Source organism: Eublepharis macularius, chromosome 6 (assembly GCF_028583425.1).
Source record: "Eublepharis macularius isolate TG4126 chromosome 6, MPM_Emac_v1.0, whole genome shotgun sequence".
Lineage (NCBI taxonomy): Eukaryota > Metazoa > Chordata > Lepidosauria > Squamata > Eublepharidae > Eublepharis > Eublepharis macularius.
Window position 1 is genome coordinate 80,738,654 of NC_072795.1, and position 13,700 is coordinate 80,752,353.

A 13,700-nucleotide genomic window follows, 5' to 3' on the forward strand; every position below is an offset into this window, starting at 1 on the left:
CCAGACAAGGGCTGGCAATGTATTTCCTTCAGGCACCTCATTTATTGTTTTGCTCAGGTAAAACTCGCGCAGGCTTTCTTAAGATCTTCATTTTTCATAGAGCATGTAAATATTCATTTTACTACTGTATGTACTATTCACCTTACTAAGGATGTATTATTAAAATGGCTTGCTTTGCTTGAGTGCCAATCATTCTATTATATGATTATTCTTTTCATGCAAATGCTGCACCAAAGCATGTGGTCAGTACCTCAACTTTCCTCATCATCTTCCAATTTTCATGCTCCAAATGTGTTTTCTTGGAATTAGAATGTTGAAGATACCTTAGGTGAGTAGCTGTGTTGGTCTGCATTCAAAAAGCAAGATCCTGGTCTGGTAGCACCTTATAGGAAATGTAGTTGGTCTTTAAGGCGCTATTGGACCCCAGAGCTTGCTCTACAATGATGAAAGTGTTGATGAGAAGGAATTTGCTACAGGTAACTGAGCACTAGGTAATGGAGAGCTCAGATGATCTTGGGAATTTTTGACTAAACAGTTACAGTTGGAATTGACCAAATTCAGTTTGGATTTCATGGCACACCAATTATCTTTACTATCCACTATTAGAGAAGATTAGGCTAGGAGTAGAATAAAAACTAAGGAATAATAATGAAAAAACTAAGGAACAAGCTTTTGCTTTTCTGTAGTTTGTAGAGCAATGCTATTTCTGAAGAAGTACAATCACAGCATACAGATAAAATTGACAGATACAGACATGGCCAAGAATTTAAATTTCTTTATAGTTCCCTAGTTGGGAAGAGAACGTAGTACAGAGGCACAGCAAGATTCAAGTGCAGCAGCACCATAAAAACTAACAAGATTTTTGGGGCATAAGCTTTTGAGATTCAACGCTCCCTTTGTTGAATACAAAGGAACTTTGTCTCACATAAGTGTATACCATGAAAATCTTGTTACTCCTTAAGGTGCCATTGCACTTGAATCTTGCTGTTGTACTGCAGAAAGGCACAGATGCCCACCTGAAACCAGTACAATTGAAAGCAAGCTGGGGCCCCAGGCCCAGTTCTAATATCAATATGCTGATTGCAAACTTTTGATGGGGCATAAGAAGTAATAATAATAACAATATTTGATTTATATACTGCCCTTCAGGACAACTTAACACCCACTCAGAGCAGTTTACAAAGTATATTGTTATTATCCCCACAACAATCACCCTGTGAGGTGGGTGGGGCTGAGAGAGCTCACCCAGCTGGCTTCAAGCAGAGGAGCGGGGAATCAAACCCAGTTCTCCAGATTAGAGTTCCGCTGCTCTTAACCACTGTACTAAACTGGCTGTCATGAGATGTACTATGAGATGTTGAACAGAACACATTTTCCTTAGCTCTTGGTAACCGTACCCTTTGTTAACTTGGTGCTGACTCACATTATAGAGTAAAATACTGCTTAGATAGACTGAGCTGCATAGCCAAGAGAGGAAAGTTAGACATTGCAAAGTATGGATTTTTGAAGGAGACAAAATAGAATGCAGATATATGACGTCTTGACAGGATCCAAGTAATGAGTTCCATACATTAAAGTTCCTGGTACTTCTAGGGAAAAAAATCTGAGCAAGTTGCACATACATAATTGTAGAGATACTAAATGGAATCATGGTTGCAAGGGATGAGGAAGTTTAATTCTCCCACCTGTGCACAATTTCATCTATCAAAACTCTCCTTGTTCACAGACTGTTATTATGGCCCTTCCACACACTCAACTTATTCCCAATTTTCTTAGCAGCCAATCCACAAGCATTGGAACCAGTTTGGGTACAGTTCTTCCACATGCTTACCCTCCCTCTGTATTTTTACAGTTGTGAAGTTTGCAAATTTTTTAAATTGTAATTTTCATATTGCTATTGTAATAACAGATGCAGCAAGTTCTCTGAATTCCCAGTTTTCATTTTTTTTTAAAAAAAGTAAGTCTCTAGCCCCTTCCCTTGCAGAGATATAAGGAAAAAGGCATATCTCTGGACTGGAATGGGCTGTCAGGGCTTGTTGCTGCCACTGCTGGGCAGGGCACCAGCTGGGCTGGCCCTGACATCAGAGGGGTGCCAGGGATGCTGCAGGACCCTGCTCTGTGGAAGGAGGAGCGGTATACATCACCCAGACTCCCTCTCAGTCCACTCACTAGCCTGCTCACCCCCTGCATCTTCCATCATCTCCTCCTCCCAGAACTCACCTCCACTCTGCTCTCCACACCATCCCTCCTTACTCACACCCACCACCTCAGAGCTCTTCCTAGCCACCCTTTATAGGGTTTCCTTTCTCTGCCCCGCCCTCCTTCCAGGCTTGTTCCTTCTCCTGACTTGGCCCAGCTGTGCCTTCCCTCAGGTGTTTCCCTCCCATCACTAATCCCTTCTAGGCTTCCTTGCCTTGCTGGCAGGGTGCGGTTGAATGCGAGCCATCCCCAGCTGAGGTCTTCTTGGCCTTGCTCATGAGGAGCTGCCCCAGTAGGCCTTTGAGCTGCTGAGCTTGCCTGGCCTTGCTTGCGAGGAGCTGCCCCAGCCGGCTTCTGTGCTGCTGAGCTTCCCTGGCCTTGCTCGTGAGGAATTGCCCTGGCCAGCTTCTGGGCTGCCTGCTCCTTGATGCTGGGTGGGGCTACCCACCTCCTCCCCCAGAATGCCTGTGGCAGCTCCACCTGGAGGGGCTTGGCTCCTAGCAACTCCTGAGCCAGGCTACTGTCTTCTAGCTGGGGTGTGGCTCTGGGCTGTAGTGGCTGCTTCTCCTCCTTGGTTGGTAAGGGCTCTGTTTGGGCTGCTGCTGGGTCCCTATTCCCCCTGCCTTGGCCCTTTTCCTCTGGCCTGCTTAGCCCCCTCTCTTCCCCCTGGAGGGTGGGACTAGCTGGTCTCTCCCTGCTCCCTCTAGCCCTCTGAGGCTTTGGCCTTTCGCCCCTTCCCCCTGGAGTAGGCAGGTTCTGGAACTGGTTGCTGGCTGGGGTGGCAGGGCCACTGCCTCCCGGTTGCCTCCTACTGTTCCCTCCTGGCAAGTCTGGGGGCTGGGACTTAGAGCGGAACTACAAGTGACAAAAGGCACAGATTGGACACTTGTCAGCTTCCCTCAAGTTTTGATGGGAAATGTAGGCATCCTAGTCTTGCAGCTTGGCTCTCCGACTGCTGTCCAATGGACTTTTCAACTGTCACTTGTCCAACATTCCGCCAAGCTGCCTACATTTCCCATCAAAACTTGAGGGAAGCTGACAAGTGTCCAATCTGTGCCTTTTGTCACTTGTAGTTCCGCTCTCAGACCCTGGACATGGCCAGAGAGTTTTTTTAAAGTGAAAGCTGGGAATTCAAGAATCTGCTGCATCTGTTATTACAATGGTAGGTAGATATAGCAATATGAAACTGATGATTAAAAAATATATAAAACAAAACCAGGAGGGGGGAAAAAAGGAAGGGAGGAGCAGTTTGACATTGACAAACATCCAATCATCAGAGAGTGGATTGGAGGAGGGTGGGACTGGGCTCAACAAACAAAACCAAAAGAAACATTACACTTGAGGAAAAGAATTGACTCAAAATTGACTTCCAGAAAATGACTGGGGTAAAAGTAATCTCAAAAGAAGTGGGAAACAAACAAAAAATAACCTGAAGCTAAAACTAAAGGCAAAAAAATATGTTCCTAAATTAGTGGATACACTGAAGCAGTATGGGGCTAGAACAGATTGGAAAAAATGATGTGGAAAACCCCATAGCCTTCAAAAGCAAAAAGGTAGGCAAAAGACAGATGCCCATATTATTCCCATCCAGGTTTAACTGCAGCACAAAGGCTTTGCTTTGATAGGTATGTAGAGCTAGAAGCATTAAAACAGTCTCCTTTACTTGAGCCACATGGGGACCGTGCACAGCTGCAATTTAGTTTTATAAATGGTGCAAAATCCAGTCATCTGACCCTCAACTTTATTTCGATTATCTATGTATTACCAACTAAATTTGCCTTGGATTGATAGCTCTTATACTAAAGTACCAAAATGGTAATTATTTTATTGTACCCTGTTTAAAAAATAGATCTGACCTATCCAGGGCTTTTTTCTGGGAAAAGAGGTGGCGGAACTCAGTGGGTTGCCCTCAGAGAAAATGATCACATGGCTGGTGCTCCCCCCCCCCCCGCTATCCAGACAGAGGGGAATTTAGATTGGCAATCTAAACTCCCCTCTGTCTGGAGATCAGGGGGCGGGGCCACCTGCCATGTGATCATTTTCAAGAGGTTCCGGAACTCTGTTCCCCCACGTTCCCTCTGAAAAAAATCCCTGGACCAATCTACAATGAATACTACTGTCATAAATGATTAGAAACTTCAGTTGTGATTGTTTGCATACCTTGTTGCTAACTGAAACTCATCTCTTCTAAGCTCTCTGAGGAAGCATGCTACATAATGAGGAAGCATTGCAAGAAAATGTACATTTCTGGCTGAAAGATGAAAGACTCATACATTTTCAAGAACAGCCCGCTGGCTCAGACCAAGGGTCCATTTAGCTGAGTTTCCTTTTTCCAGTAGTTACCAGCCAGATACCCCTGAGAAGTTCACAAGTGGGACATGAAGGCACAAGTTCCCACATGGTTATAGCCTTTAATCAGAAATACTCCACTTCTGAACATTTCTTGGTCCCCCCAACTTCTTGTTCATGTGATTAGCTATTTGGGTGAAGTACATCCACATGGCTCGGTGGATTTTATACCATGGCAGGTAAGGAAAGATGAAATTCTATTACTGAGGCCAACAAAATTGACAGAACAATTACAAACTCTTTTTGGATGGTTTCTATTTGTTTTCCTGCAGCATTAGTCTGAAGTAGGCCAGAGTGTTGGAAAAGGGCACCCAGTTCAATAATGCATGCCTTTGACAATGTGGTTCTATTAGCATCCTGACAGCAGATTGCCCCATTTCTCCTGGTAAACACTATCATCTCAAAACACATTTATTTCCATAAACTTTACAGCTTATTTATTTTGCACATAATACAGTATAAGACAACAAGTGTGAGGTCCTGCAAAGTAACTCTCAAAAACTTCACTGCATGAGTCCAGGAACTGCATGAGTTAAAGCATTTTATTTAATAAGCTACTAGTGCATTCACTACTACATTCTTTCCTAGGAATGGTGTTCCTCTACAAGCCCATAAAGTATATAGGAGTCTAAGCCCAGCCTCAGCCCCAGCCCTCTTCTGAGAACAGTTAGCTAAGTTTAATAGATGAACAGCAGAACACAGCAAAGATGAGATGCGAGAAAATCCAAGGACTTCCCAGGTGAAATAGAAACCACAGGCTGAGAAAGACACAAGAGCAGGCAGTCACATTCCAGCAAACAGTTTCTAGCATTGCAGTCACACAGAATCAAAACAGGCCTTGCAGAGTATGACAGGAGACATCCTGCCCCCCCAAAGCTTAACCCTCCCCTCGGTTGGCTTTAAAGTTAATGCTGACAAATTAGCTTTAACCAATTTGTTAGCATTAACATCAGTGGATTTAACCCATTCAGCTTGGCTTTTGGCAAAATGCTTCCATTGAATCAAAACAACATGCCCTTCCTTCATTTAGAGCCCAGTATTTGCACAACTTCATGGTGCACCTGGCCCTTGACTATGATAAGGAGGCAGAGCCACCTGCTTTGGATGCCACTTGTCTGGCCCAGGGTCTTTTTTGAGTAAGCTAAAATGGAAAACAGGAGGTACATGTTTCAGGTTCTTAGGCAGATCAAGTTCAACTGTAACATCATTAATCAAACGAATTAATTTAAAATATTTATTAATCAACTGTAACATCATTAATCAAACGAATTAATTTAAAATATTTCCAGCCCAGTTTTTTACTTGGTTGCTCCCCCGTGAGGTTTTCATTCGAGACGTAGACCCCATCTCCAGGTTTCAGGTACCAGGGAAGGGAGCGTTTTTTGTCTGCTTGGTTCTTATAATCCATCTTAGCCTGCTCCAGAGTCTGTTTCACTAAGTCCTATTGAGTTATCTTTTCCCACCATTCTGTTAAGACCCCCCTGTACCTGGGCGTTCTCACCCAATAGGGGCATTGGTTTGCCTTCAAACCTGTGTCACTTGGAATGGATACTGTGTCACTTGGAACTGTGGATACTATTATTATTACAATATTCAGCATATGGCAGGAAGTCAACCCAATCATCTTGTTGGTGATGGAAGTAACATGTCAGAAACTGCTCCAAAATCTGATTAGTATATTAGTTTGCCCGTCAGTCTCAGGTTGATGGGCTGAACCGAGTCTTTGTTTGATTCCTGTTACTTTTATAAGTACCCACCAAAATTTGGCAATGAATTGGCTCCCATGATCTGAGACCACTTTCTCAGGGAAAGAATGTAAACGCACCACATTCTGCATGAAAAGGGTGGCCAACTTTTTTGCTGTGGGCAACTTAGAACATGGTATGAAGTGAGCTTGCTTGGAAAACATATCAACTATCACCAGGATTACAGTTTTCCCTTTGCTAAGGGGAAGATCAGTGATAAAGTCCATAGAAATCGAAGTCCAGGGTCTGGACGGGTTGCAAGAGTCCTGGGGGCTCCTCCTGTTTCTTCCCCATCAAACATATCTGGTCAGAGGCCACATATTGGGAGATGACTTTTCTCATACCTGGCCACCAAAATTGCCTCAGAGCCAAATGCAGTTTTTTTACAAACCCGAAATGGCCAGCCAGTTTGTCATTGTGACATTTTTAGCACCTCCTTCCAGAGGCTTTCTGGCACGTATAGCTTGCCGTTTCTATACCAATATCCATCATCCCCCTTCACCAGAGGATCTTGCAGTCTCTCCTCTCTCTTTTTTTCCAGCTCTGCCTGGATTTTCTCTACCCAAGGGTGAGGCGGGGTTATCTGGAGCTTGTGCGCTTGCTATCGCGTCATCACTGCCCCTCCCAGCTGGGTCGGTGTAAACATAGTGTCAATAATCTCCTCCCACTGACTTTCATGTTGTGGTAAGCGGGACAAGGCATCTGCTAAGAAATTCAAAGACCCGGGGAAGTGTTTGAGGGTGAATTGAAACTTTGAAAAGAACTCCGCCCACCAGAGTTGTTTCGCGTCCAATCTGCGAGGCGATCGGACAGCCTCTAGATTTTTGTGGTCTGTCCACACTTCAAAAGGTACCTTTGCTCCCTCTAGCCAATGTCTCCAGGTTGAGAGGGCTAGTTTAACAGCTGCTGCTTCTTTGTCCCACATGGACCAGTTTTTTTCAGTCTCAGAAAACTTGTGAGAGACAAACACAGGTATAACTGTCCATCCTCCCCTCCTGCAAAATCACCCCTCCCATGGCTTTATCGTTTGTATCTACCTGCACAATGAACTTTTGTTTTCATCTGGATGGCACAAGATGGATTCGGAGGTAAATAGAGCCTTTAATTTATCAAAAGCCTGCTGGCATTCATCAGACCAGGTCAGTTTGGCACTTGGCTTTGTTCCGTCCGAGCCCGTCCCTTTGATTTTCAGCAGGTCGGTCAACGGTAGTGCAGTTTGGGCAAACTTCTTTATGCATGACCGATAAAAGTTTGCAAAGTGCAGGAACTATTATAGTTGCCTTCTGGTTCTTGGGTCTTCCCACTCCAACACTTCTTGGAACTTGGCAGGGTCCAACCCCAACTGGTTTTGGGAGATCTGATAGTCCCCAGAAAATCCAATTCCTCTCGGTGAAATTCACATTTGGACAACTTGGCATACAGAGTGTTCCGCACTTCTCTTACCAACTTCACATGCTCCTTGTAGTTGTCAGAATAAATTAAAACATCATCAATATAAACAACCACTCCCTTGTACAGGTACTTATGTAACACTTCATTAATCAGGTTCATGAAGACTTCCGGAGCTCCATGGAGCCCGAATGGCATAACCAGATACTCAAATTGCCCCGGGGGGTATTAAAGGCTGTCTTCCATTTGTCCCCCTTTTTAATGCACACTTGGAAGTAAGCATCTTTTAAATCCAACGTAGTGAAGATTTTCCCCTTAGCCACCACCCCAAGCAAGTCTACCCAAGGGGGTGGACACTGCATTAGTTACTCTATAATCCATACATAGCTGCAAGACCCCATCCTTCTTATTTCGAAACAACACGGGAACTGCATGGGAGGAACTTGCGGGCCAAATGAAACCTCTTGCCAGGTTCTTGTCAATGAATTTGCACAGCTCCTCTTGCTCTGCCGGGTTCATAGAGTACAGCTTCCGTTTGGGAAGGGCTTGCCCTGGGATCAGTTCAATACTGCAACTGCTAGCCCAGTGAGGGGGAAGCTCATTAGCCTCCTCTTCCTCAAACACCCAACTCAAGTCGTGGTGCTCAGAGGGGATCTCTTTAACTTCCTCCTTTGTAAGGCGCACAGTCTCACGCATCGAAGGGGGGCTGCCCTCCACTTTGGATCCCACACATGTTTCTGACAATCCTCAGCTGGTAAACGCAACTGACCCATTCTCCACTGAATGTATGGGTCATGATCACAGAGCCATCAGACTCCCAGCACCTCAGGGAACTTTGCAGTAGGGTTTACTACAAAGGCTCTTTCTTCCCAGTGACTCCCCATCCCCACTGGTATTAGCTCAGTCTCATAAGTGGAAGGGGTCCCCTTCATGAGGGTTCCACCCATCATCTCAAGCCTGATGGATTTGGGTAGCTTCACCAGGTCGAGTACCAACCCTGCTACTAAAGCAGGGGCTATTAGATCCCAACTATACCAAGAGTCAATCAAGACCCTTATATGAGTCCCTCTCTTTAGGTTCACTAAGGTGATAGGGATGAAAAATAAAGTTCCCACTGGCATCACCATTTGTGGCACCAGCTCCTCGGGGACCTGCCAGCTGGTGCTTTTCACAGCAGGTCTCCCTTGTTTCCCACTGGCAATGCCTCTTCCCCTTCACTGCTACTTGGAGTGCTGTTCCTGGAGCTATTGGTCCCTCCGTCCTCTCCAGCCACTGCAACTTCATCGTTGGGTCATGCTGTCACTCCTCTCTGTTTGGAATGCCTGGACAAGACCCGCTTAGACCCCTTTTCACTCTCCTTAGGGGCCTTCTTTGTTCCAGGGCACTCTGCTGCAAAGTGGCCAGTGGCCCAAGCACAGTCCTTGCTTCATCCTCCTCTCCTTCTTGGCCAGGGCTGTCAGCTCTCCAGAATGCGGCTCCTCTTTCTTTTGGTACTCCACTGTCCCTCGCTGTTGGCCCACCTGATGCTGGAGATGAAGCAGTTTCATCACTTGTTCTCTATTCTCTATCTCACATGCCAATTGAATCCATCCAAACAGGGTACATGGGTCATCTTGGATCATGGCCTTGGCCACTAAATCTGGGTTCAAGCTGTCTCTGAAGAACTCCACCTTCACCAACTCATTCCAATCTCGCACCTTGGCAGCATACTCTCTGTATTCCACTGCAAACTCCCGCATGGACCAATTCCTTTGTCTCATGTGCTTCAGCTTGGTTCTTGCCCTTTCTTCCTTGAGAGGGTCTTCATACTGCACCTTGAGGGCACGCAGGAAGGCTCTCACACTCCGCAATTCTAGTGCTCTGGCCGTGTAGAGTGTGACATACCATTTTGCTGCCACTCCCCCCAACTGGGAACTCAGGTAACTCACCCGATTGGCTTCATTGGAGAAAGTGTGGCCCCATTCTCTCAGGCACTCTTTCACTTGTACTAGAAAATACCCCAACTCCTCAGAGTCCCCTTCAAAGACAGCTTCAGGCTTGCGTAGTCCCAACGGCTGTTGGGATTAAGGTCCCGGTACTCCTCCCAGTGGCAGTAATGGGATTCCTCCAGGCTGCCTGGAAGTACAGGTAGAACCGGTGGTTGCACTGGCACTTGGGCTCCTCACCCATCTGGAGGTATGTGGACTTGCCCATCTGGAAGCACTGGGGGCCCTTCTCCATCAGAGGGTGATTTTCCCCCAGGTTGGGTGGCTGTTTTGTTGGGCTGGCTGGAGGGTCACAAATGGGAAATCTTGGACTTTCTGCAAAAAACTCATACATGCCACACTTCATCTCCAAGCTCTTGTATTGCTCATCCGGAGGTTGCTCCCAGCAACTTCCTTGTGTCTGGTTCCTTGTCCAGATCCTCTTGTTCCTCAAGGAGGTCCTCTCCCAGGAAGAGATAAGAGCAGGAAGTCATATTCCAGAAAACAGCTTCTAGCATCAGAGTCACACAGAATCAAAACAGGCCTTGCAGAGTATGACAGGAGACATCCTGACAGCAAGTGACGTAATACGCATCAAAATGAATAGAACTTCAGAATTAGAATGGAATAAAGCCTTCTCAAAAAAACTGAAACAGTAATCAATGTAAATTATATAGTAGCATGAACAAATCACTCAACAGCACTGAAATAAAATACAATGTTAGTTAAAGCAAACATATATGAAAGATCAGCTTAGTTTACATTGACTTTCTCTAGATGAAAATGTTCAAATTAGTCACCATCATCTTAGCTGTGATACAGTCAGGGTCTGATTTAATTTCTTATGTGTTTGCTTCCTAAACTAAAGATGAGTAACTGTTGAAATAATGAGGGAAAAATAGATGGATCTTGTGTCATTTTTAATTAGACTGATAGAGAACAGAACTTTGCCAAATTGTTATGAAAACATGGGATTGTTAGAAATACACCAGAAATTCAGAGCAAACTAAAAATGTTTATAAGTAAAACCCAGTAGATTTGATTTCAAGAAAGATTAACATCCATCATCTAAAGAGATCTTTGCAAATGAGGAAAATGTTGAAAAGTTTACTTTGTCAAGCAAAGAGGAAAAGGAAGGATATTGTTTCTAGCAATTGTGAAATAAAAAAATAATGTCTTGTTTGAGTGTGTTTTACTACCTTTGGTCATAAATTTCTCTTCCTTTGTTTTCAATAAACTCTACTGCATAATAAAAATATCTTGCTGTTTGAGCTTGGGTTGACAGAACACTGTAAGAGATGAGACCAGGTGATCTTCAGAGGCTTTGTAAGGATGCATTATTCCATTCTGCATCAGTTGTAGTTTCAATGGGTTTAAAAGGATGTTGCTCCATTAGGATTGAACTGAAAATGACACACATTTTATATTATTTTACTTCATTTATACTTCACCTTTTTCCCCAGTGGGTTCACAAGCAGCTTACACTAATCTCCTCTCCTCTATTTTTCCTTCACAATAAATCAGGTGAAGTAGTTTAGGCTGAGAGTACATCCTGGACCAAAGTCACCCAACAAGGTTCCTTGACAGAGCAGGGAATCAAGCCTGGGTCACCCAGACCCTAATCTGTCACTGTATCTGCTACAACCCATGAAGCTGCCTTATACTGAGTCAGACCATTAGTCTATCGGAGCTTGTATTGCCTGCTGTGATCTGCAATGGTTCACAGGTAGATGTATTTCAACATCTCCTTTTTGCCTGACCCTTTTAACTGAAGACAACAACCCAGGAGGACCCTTTGGCATACAAAGCACTTGTTCTTCCACTGAGCCTTGTCCCCTCCCCAAATATTTAGATTTAAGCAAACTTGCTCTCCAACTAACCGTTTTTCTGGGCCAGCATCAAATGTACTAACATAACACACTTTGAATTCTAACTAGTGAAGCATGAAGGTCATGTTTGCAATGCATGTCGTAATATGTGATGCATTGCAGACAGAATTCAGGCAAACTTGGCATGCCACCTGGTCACACATTGCAGTGTATGCATGAGGAAAGATGCATGATTTAATGCCATTCCACATATATAGAGGGCAAACCAGTCCTGAGATCCTTTTTCAGTTCAGTATCAGTTTAGGTAATACAGGGGACCGTATTGCTGTATAACAGACTAGTATTAACATAACCTCTGAGTTTGTCACATTTTTGGCTGATAGATTGGATCCACATACCATTATATATTGCAATATTGCTATGGCAATATTGTTCAGACAGGAAAATCAAAGAATGAACTATTACAACTGTGCAATATTCAGCAAGAAGTAGCTTATTATATTCTTATCAAGGATTAATCTTAGTCATCAGCAATTGTATGCCTCAACTTTATTATATCCTTTTTGTATTATAGTCTCACATGGTATTGCTTTAAAACAATATTGCACTCTCCAGTTCTCCTCTGTTACATTGCTGCAGGGAATAGCCAAAGTGAAAATAGAACGGGGAGATAACCTATGCCTGTGCTGGAGAACATCGTTTTCAAAGAACGAATTAAATGCAAAAGAGGCATCAAGGTGAGGGTAGAAGGTAGCCTTGCTGCAATTCACCGCCTTTTAAAAAGGCCAGATTTGTGCTGAGTTGGGACCTCAGAATTTAAAACATTTTAAAAAATAAAACAACAAAATGTGACAAATGATGCAAGCTTTGTGGCGAGAGGAGCTATGTCACCTTTGACATCACAGACAATATTCAATAGGTGCTTGTGACAGTCATGGAAGCATGTTCCAGGTAAGATAGCAATCATAGCCATAATGGCTACACTATTTGGACAAGAATTGTATTTTTCCAAGTACGAAATACAAAAATATCTAATGCTGAGAAAATGTGGTGGGCCCACAACAGAAACACAACCTTGAGGGACACTTTTGAGACAGCATGTAACAAATGGGTACCAACTGTGCATTTATCGAGCAAAGAACTGAATGTCTATATGAGTTTAGAAATGTTTCAAGAAGTCTCTCAAAGAGAAAGGAGTGCTTCGGCACCATCTAGTGGCTTGTACTGAAAGCACAAAATTTCAGATATGCTCCATCCAGTGCATGAAAATCAAGAGCAGAAAAGATCAGCAGAGCCACTAATCAAACTAATCACCAAACCCTTCCCCTGCCATCAGTGTAAAATGCCCATCCCCACTATTAACAAAAAAATTTATTCGGTAGAAATAATCAGAGCTTCTTTATTTAATCAAGAGTCAAATGTTAACTAATGGCTATTACCAGGGCTTTTTTTCTGGGAAAAGAGGTAGTGGAACTCAGTGGGTTGCCCTTGGAGAAAATGGTCACATGGCTGGTGGCCCTGCCCCCTGATCTCCAGACAGAGGGTAGTTTAGATTGCCCTCTGCGTCGCTCAGTGGCGCGGAGGACAATCTAAACTCCCCTCTGTCTGGAAATCAGGGGGCAGGGCCACCAGCCATGTGACCATTTTCAAGAGGTTCCGGAACTCCACTCCCCCACGTTCCAGCTGAAAAAAAGCCCTGGCTATTACCCTGGCAAAGATCTCTACATATACAGACAACGAATTCCAGCCATGACCTATGGCTGACCATCTTTATTCACAGGTCAGTTTGATTCCCTATGAACTTTACACATCAAATATAACAATATTGCAATTGCTTCTTTGATCTGACTGAAAGAACACAGACTCAGTCTTGTTCTCTGTTTATTGCTATTCATCACTTGGACATGTAAACAAATTAGTAAATGAAGGGCACTCAAGAGCTGTTACCCTGGTATAATGGATTGTGCACCTAGACTCTAAGATGGCACAACCATCTTGCTCTGAAGGAGACTGTGATAAATCTCTGTGGTTACTGACTGGGTTATGTTTCTGAACCTCTTTGTTGTAACTAAATTTTATGTCACATTTATTCTATTTTTAAATTGAGTTTTATTCATAAACTTTTATTCAAGGGCACTGCTAAGAAAGAAAAATGTCAGCATGGCATAGTGGTTTGAATGTTGGACTAGGGTTTGTGAGACTTTGGTTTAAACTCCTGCAGTGGA